The 7,153-nt window shown below is 40.4% G+C and overlaps 1 protein-coding gene across 4 annotated transcripts in view; it reads left to right on the top strand.

Annotated features, from left to right (window-relative positions):
* The first annotated feature begins 85 nt into the window (after window positions 1–85).
* Window positions 86–7,153, top strand: part of trak2 (trafficking kinesin protein 2) — a 45,689-nt gene continuing 38,621 nt past the window's right edge. For 3 of the 4 annotated variants that reach the window (XM_008120524.3, XM_008120523.3, XM_008120521.3), the window contains exon 1: window positions 86–240. The gene's annotated coding sequence lies outside the window, so the exon portion shown is untranslated. Of the gene's footprint in view, window positions 241–282; window positions 417–7,153 lie in introns of those variants that run through there. The other variant, XM_062961805.1, reaches the window with a different exon arrangement.

Genomic DNA, 7,153 nt, shown 5'->3' with positions numbered 1-7,153 from the left:
TACGAGCCCCAGAGTGCACTGCGGCGAGACTGTGCCGGAGGAGCGCTCCTTCCGCGCCCGTGGCACGTCGGGAGTTGTATTTGGAGGGGAAACGCGGTCTGGCTTCACGGTTTGGCTCCTCCCGCCGCCATCTTGGGGCCCGCCCTCTGGTCCCTCTCTCCTCTCCTCAGAGGGAGCGGAGGAGCGGGAGCGGGAGGGAGGCCGTCGTTGCTGCCAAAGGGAGCCCAGCCCTGTTTGCCGGTGAGTGCCTTCCTCCTCTCGACTTGTTACCCCCTCAGCCCCCTTCCTTCCTTTTCTCCTCCCCTGTGTTTCTTCCCCTCCTGTCAGCCCTTCGCCTTCGCAGCGCTTGCAGTGCTCATGCATCCCTCTCCTCCAGAGACCATTCAGGTGGAGCATCTTTCCCTGAAAGACTTACGGTAATGTCATCATACTGTACATACATTTCGCCCTTTTCTCTCTTCTGATAGCTGGAGGCGGGGTACAACAAACCCAAAAAGAAATGAGCTCAAAAATACAATACCGTACATAGATAAACACACACATACACATACAGTAGAGCAGGCATGGGCATACCTCGGCCCTCCAGGTGTTTTGGTCGACAACTCCCACAATTCCTAAGAGCCGGTAGGCTGTTAGGAATTGTGGGAGTTGTCCAAAACACCTGGAGGGCCGAGGTTTGCCCATGCCTGCTAGAGTCTGACTTATCCAACCATCGCTCATCCAACTATCAGTATTATCCAACGCAGTCTGCTTTGTAGTAGTCAATGTTTTCAATACATTGCAATGTTTTGCTGCTAAATTGGTAAATACAGTAATTACTACATAACGTTACCGTGTATTGAACTGCTTTTTCTGTCGATTTGTTGTAAAACATGATGTTTTGGTGCTTAATTTGTAAAATAATGTAATTTGATGTTTAATAGGCTTTTCCTTAACCTCTCCTTATTATCCAACATTTTCGCTTATCCAACGTTCTGCCAGCCTGTTTATGTTGGATAAGTGAGGCAACTGTATATGGTACCAAAAGGGGTTGTGGTTTCAGGTCCCCCCTTCCTTTTAGTTTTAGTAATATTTGCATGTTGGAGCTGGGACTCAAGTCAAAAGATAATAATAATAATAATAATAACCATTCACTTTATTTGTAACCTGCCCTGTCTCCCCAAGGGGACCCAGGGCGGTTTCCAGAACAAAAGTGGCAAACATTCAAATCCATAACAAACAAAACAAATCAAACAATAAATAGGTAAAGGTTTTCCCCTGACATTAAGTCTAGTCGTGTCCGACTCTGGGGGTTGGTGCACTTCTCCATTTCTAAGCCTAAGAGCCAGCATTGTCCATAGACACCTCCAAGGTCATGTGGCCAGCATGATTGCATGGAGCGATAGCATCAATATAAACTATAGCTGGTTCATATCCATGCTGTCTGGCTGAACACATCCCACAAGATTTTCAGGAGAGGCCCTTCTCTTGGTCCCACCTCCATCTCGCGCTCGGCGGGAAGGAGAGAACGGGCCTTCTCAGTGGCTGCCCCTTGACTCTGGAACTCCCTTCTTCCCAGGGAAGCCAGAATGGCCCCCTGCTTGCTGTCCTTCCGGCAGCAGGCTAAAATCTTTTTATTCAGGCAGGCGTTTAAAGATGAAGGTGTTTTAAGATCTAGTTGGGGGGGGGGGGGTGCCGTAGTTTTATACGCTTTTATGGTTTTAACTTGAATAGTTTTTTAATAGTACAGTAGAGTCTCACTTATCCAAGCCTCGTTTATCCAAGCCTCTGGATAAACGAGAGAGGAGAGAACGGGCCTTCTCAGTGGCTGCCCCTTGACTCTGGAACTCCCTTCTTCCCAGGGAAGCCAGAATGGCCCCCTGCTTGCTGTCCTTCCGGCAGCAGGCTAAAACCTTTTTATTCAGGCAGGCGTTTAAAGATGAAGGTGTTTTAAGATCTAGTTGGGGGGGGGGGGTGCCGTAGTTTTATACGCTTTTATGGTTTTAACTTGAATAGTTTTTTAATAGTACAGTAGAGTCTCACTTATCCAAGCCTCGTTTATCCAAGCCTCTGGATAATCCAAGCCATTTTTGTAGTCAATGTTTTCAATATATCATGATATTTTGGTGCTAAATTCATAAATACAGTAATTACAACATAACATTACTGTGTATTGAACTACCTTTTCTGTCAAACTTGTTGTATAACATGAAGTTTTGGTGCTTAATTTGTAAAATCATAACCTAATTTGATGTTTAATAGGCTTTTCCTTAATCCCTTTCTCACCTGAAACATCTGTCAATGAAGAAGATTCTTTTCTCTCCTGTTTTTCCCTTCAAGGAGAAATTTCCAAAATTATACTGAAACTGAGACATCAGAAAAACAGTTCCTTTTTTCCTTTTTTTTCAAAGCAAGTAATGCTATCTTTCCTTAAACAACTGCAGTTTCCACACAGGTGCAAACAGTGCCTCCACTTGTAGGAGGCACAAATTAGCAGCCCATGCTGTTGCTTAATCCTTCTCTCACAAGGACTGGTCATTCACTGGTGAGCTGGTTCCCACTTTTTCCTTCCTCTTCCCGGAAATAATAGGCTCTTTCTCTTTCCTTAGTGACATCAGTTGAATCTGCAGTCATATGATGACAAATCATTAGATCGCCACAACCCATTTTATCTGTTAATTTGGTTTTACTTTCTGTTGGGAAAATGAACATCAGTGGGTGTTGAGCATTGTTTTGTGTTGCATCCTTTTGAATACACTGTTCATTTCCAAATTGAGCCATTTGTAACATTTTGCTGTCTAGCAAATTGAATGGTTCAAATACAGTGCCTGGGACAGGCACAATTCAACATACACTTTTTATTTTAATCACTTGTTGTGTTTGAAACAATTTGTGGCTTCACAAGGCTTTCTAAACACTTTAACAACATGCTGAAATATCTTCTGAATAAAGTGTTTATAAAATGTTTAACCCGCTGGTCAGCAATTCGATTCCGGGGAGTGGAGTGAGCTCCTGCTGTTAGCTCCAGCTTCTACCAACATAGCAGTTTGAAAACATGCAAATGTGAGTAGATCAATAGGTACCGCTTTGGCGGGAAGTTAATGGCACTTCATGCAGTCATGCCGGGCCACATGACCTTGGAGGTGTCTATGGACAACGCCGGCTCTTCAGTTTAGAAATGGAGATGAGCACCAACCCCCAGTCGGACATGACTAGACTTAATGTCAGGGGAAAACCTTTATCTTACCTAAAATGTTTAAGTAGAAGCTATGCACACTTACATTGTCTGAACAAAAAATCTTAGGTAACATTTCCTTTTAGACTTCTATTTTGAAGTGTTGAATTTTGGCAGTGAATAAAAATAGACGTAGCACAGTACAGTACAAGAGAGTCTGAAAATAACAGTGACACATGACACTCTGCAAGTATTTCCTGTGGAACAGTGGCATGTTGCCTTGGAATTTGTAAGTACTGTATTATCTCTTACACTGTGCATGGTTTACTATGTATAATCAATATAATCTTATGCATATTATTCTGAAGTAAATCTGTGTTCAGTAGGGTTCACTTTTTCATAGCCTATTTTAAGATTGTAGTTTAAATGTTATTTTGTGAATGTCTCAACCCTAATCCCATTTACAGTTCAGCAGTGACTGATGCAAATACAAATATCCCCATAAATTAGTTGAATAAAACAATATTTTTGTGTCAGGAGCAACTTGAGAATCTGCAAGTAGCTTCTGTTGTGAGAGAATTGGCCATCTGCAAGGACGTTGCCCAGGGGACGCTCGGATGTTTTGATCTTTTTACCATCCTTGTAGGAGGCTTCTCGCATTACCCCGCATGAAATAAAACAATAAAATAGTGGATTTAAATTGTAGCTTAGACTGTGCACTAAAGATAATTCTGACATCCGCGAAGCATTGGTTCAAAATCAAACACACATATGATGTTTAAATATAAATCACTACTATGTTGTTTTATTTTGTAAAATGCACTAACTCATTCTACCACAACAGGCTTATAACCAAAATAGGAGACAACCGAAGCTGTTGCACACAGTAGGAAACCTATTTAACAAGTGGTCATCCGTGTTAATTACATTAGTAGGACATTGTTAAAATGGCTTTGGTGTGGTGATTTCAGATACGTATAGTTCCCTTAATTTTCCTAATACATTTAATAAATTATTTGTAAAAAGTTTAGCGTATAAGGAATTTTCTATTTCAGCTAGTGCTTGTTGTTTGTTGTGTGTCTTTCAGTCATTTCCAATTTGTGGAGATCCTGTAGTGGAGCTTCCTGGGGCTGAGAGTGTGCGACTTTCCCAAGATTACTCAGTGGATTTCTATAACAAGAGAGGAATTGAATCCTGGTCTTCAGTGTCATACTCCAATGCTCAAACCAATACATTATGCTGGTTACAGCCCCCTCCCCCATATACTGTATTTAGTTTTGCAAAGATCCTTATAAGAGTTAATCAGTAGCGTTTGAGATGGTACCAACTGCAGTAGGTTTCTGCATAAGCTGACTGAGGGTCCTTCCAGACAGGCCTTATATCCCAGTAGCTGAGCCCAGGTTTTCTGCTTTAAACTGGATTATATGAGTCTGCACTGTCAGATAAACTGGGATAAATAGAAAACCTGGGATTAGATCCTGGGATATAGGGCCTGTCTGGAAGGGCCCTGCACGCTTCTTCTCTCACTTCAAAGTGCTAAATTGTTGCAGATAATTTTGGATAGGCAGAAGAGACAGTACCTCAGTTGTGGACGCTTTTGGGTTCTTCTGGTGATGTGGGGAAAGTGTGAGCAGGTGTTTCATAGTGGAAACCCCTCAAAATATTACACAACTCTGCAAAGGGGTTTTGAGCAAAAGGAGTGTTTGCCTTCTTGTCTAACTTGGGAGTATCAGTAGAAGTTCCAAGAGTCATGTTGAACCCGTCCCCAAAGGCTGTGTGTTCGGCAATAATTCCAACCTCTGATATAGTGAAAATATTGGGCAGTAGAAAACTGAACCCAAGGAATCTGTTTCTTGTCCTCAATCAATAAACTGGGTTCTTCAGGCAATTCCAGTGTTACAGATAAGTGCTTTTAAGGTTATCTGACATGGGATACAAACAGTTATTTTTCTGACATTATAGGGAATGAAACCACATTTGTGCCCATTGTCTACAATTACATATTTCTTTTCTGGATGCTCTGTGGCGGCTGGCAGCTGAGGGCTTATGGAATGGCCTTGGTCCAGGGACCATTGCTTTGAGCAACACTGTTATAGATACTCAGTTAATGAAAGCAGGTTAGGGGGAGGGGAGGGACAAACCCAGAATGTTTTATACATTGACCTTGAGAAAAATAACCAAAGAATGTAAACAAAAAATTTAACACACAGCCATTCCAAAAATAGCCTCCACACTAATCAAACTTTACAGTATAGCTCTATTGTGTCCATGATAGTCCATTTATTACTTTACTTTATTGATGTATTATAACTGTTTCCAGTGCCAGACTACTGTAAAGTACTGCTGGGTGCTTCATCTTTAAAATATTCAACCATGAAGGAATTTTCTGCATAAAGAAAAATAATGTGTCAAATTGAACATTAGTGGTTTTAAATGTTATGAAATGTTAAAGTAAAACTCCCTTCAGTGGTTGTAATACATTATTTGTGCTGAGAATAATTATTTCACGAATGGTGAAAGATTTGAGATATTTATGCCCTTTCTATTATCAGTAAAGAAATCAAGGGCTTCCTATTTTCTGGAATTTCTGACTTGTTTGAAATAAAAACTGCAATGAAATGTAGGAAATTAAAATATTCAGAAAGAATTGTATTGTCGAAGATTTTCAAAAATAATTATTTTCTTTCAAAATAATTATTCAAAAACCACAAAAGGTATATTTAGGGCAGCTTTTTTAGTCGAATAGCATTGAAAATAACCCAGAATCACCCACAGACTTGTCACAACAGCTGTCTGAAAGTAGGATTGCCAGAGAACCAGATGGTATGGGGGAGGGAAAGGACAGCATTATGCTTAACTCCTATGTCCTCTAACTTTAGAGACAGAGGATAAGGCAAAACAAAGTGGAGTCATTTATAACACTCCTTTAATTGCCGGCCTAATAATTTAATTTTCAAATACAGTAGAGTCTCACTTATTCAACATAAACAGGTTGGCAGAACGTTGGATAAATGAATATGTTGGATAATAAAGAGGGAATGAAACCACAATCTTATGTGGTGTTCTTAAACACTGTGTATTCAATAACATTAATTTTGTTCCAAAATATTGTTGGGCTGTAGTGTCAGAATGTAATGTAATTGTTATGGGAAAAATTAAAAGAATTTATTTTGTTGAGAAAATGTGACTTGCCCAAAGTAAGCCAGTGAGGCTGAATCTGCGCTGCCCTATATCCCAGGATCTGATTTCAGATTATCTTCTTATACCAGATTATCTGGCAGTGTAGATTCATATAATCCAGTTCAAAGCAGATACTCTGACATCTGATCCTAGGTATAGGGCAGTGTAGATCCAACCTGAATTACTTTGGTGAAGTGGGGGTTCAAACTCTGGTCTTCAGAGTCATAGTTCAGTGCCCAAACAACTACACCATGTTGACTCTGTTTATTCTGTGCACACATGAATAACAGTCCTGACATGCAGCATGCTCTCTTTGGGACAGATGTCTTTTGAGGTGCAATTTTTGGGAGCTGCTTTGACAGATTGCTGAATCCAAGTGGAGCAGGGGTCCTCAAACTTTTTAAGCAGAGGGCCGGTCCACAATCCTTCAGACTGTTGAGAGGCCGGATTATCATTTGAAAAAAAAAACCCGAACAAATTCCTATGCACACTGCACATATCTTATTTGTATTGCAAAACAACAACAATGAAAAAACAATACAATATTTAAAAATCAAAACAATTTTAACCAACATAAAGCTATCAGGATTTCAGTAGGAAGTGTGGGCCTGCTTCTGGCCAATGAGTTAGTCAGGTTAATTGGGATTGTTGTTGTGTGCCTTTAAGTCATTTCAGACTCTGGGCGAGCCTAAATCTAAAATTATTTATTTATTTATTTATTTATTTACTACATTTATATCCCACCCTTCTCACCCCAAAGGGGACTTAAGAGCAGCTGGGTGTACATACAATATATTATATTATTAGCATAGCACTTTA

The sequence above is a fragment of the Anolis carolinensis genome, chromosome 1, assembly GCF_035594765.1.
Source record: "Anolis carolinensis isolate JA03-04 chromosome 1, rAnoCar3.1.pri, whole genome shotgun sequence".
Lineage (NCBI taxonomy): Eukaryota > Metazoa > Chordata > Lepidosauria > Squamata > Dactyloidae > Anolis > Anolis carolinensis.
This window is presented reverse-complemented; position numbering and strand designations above follow the sequence as displayed.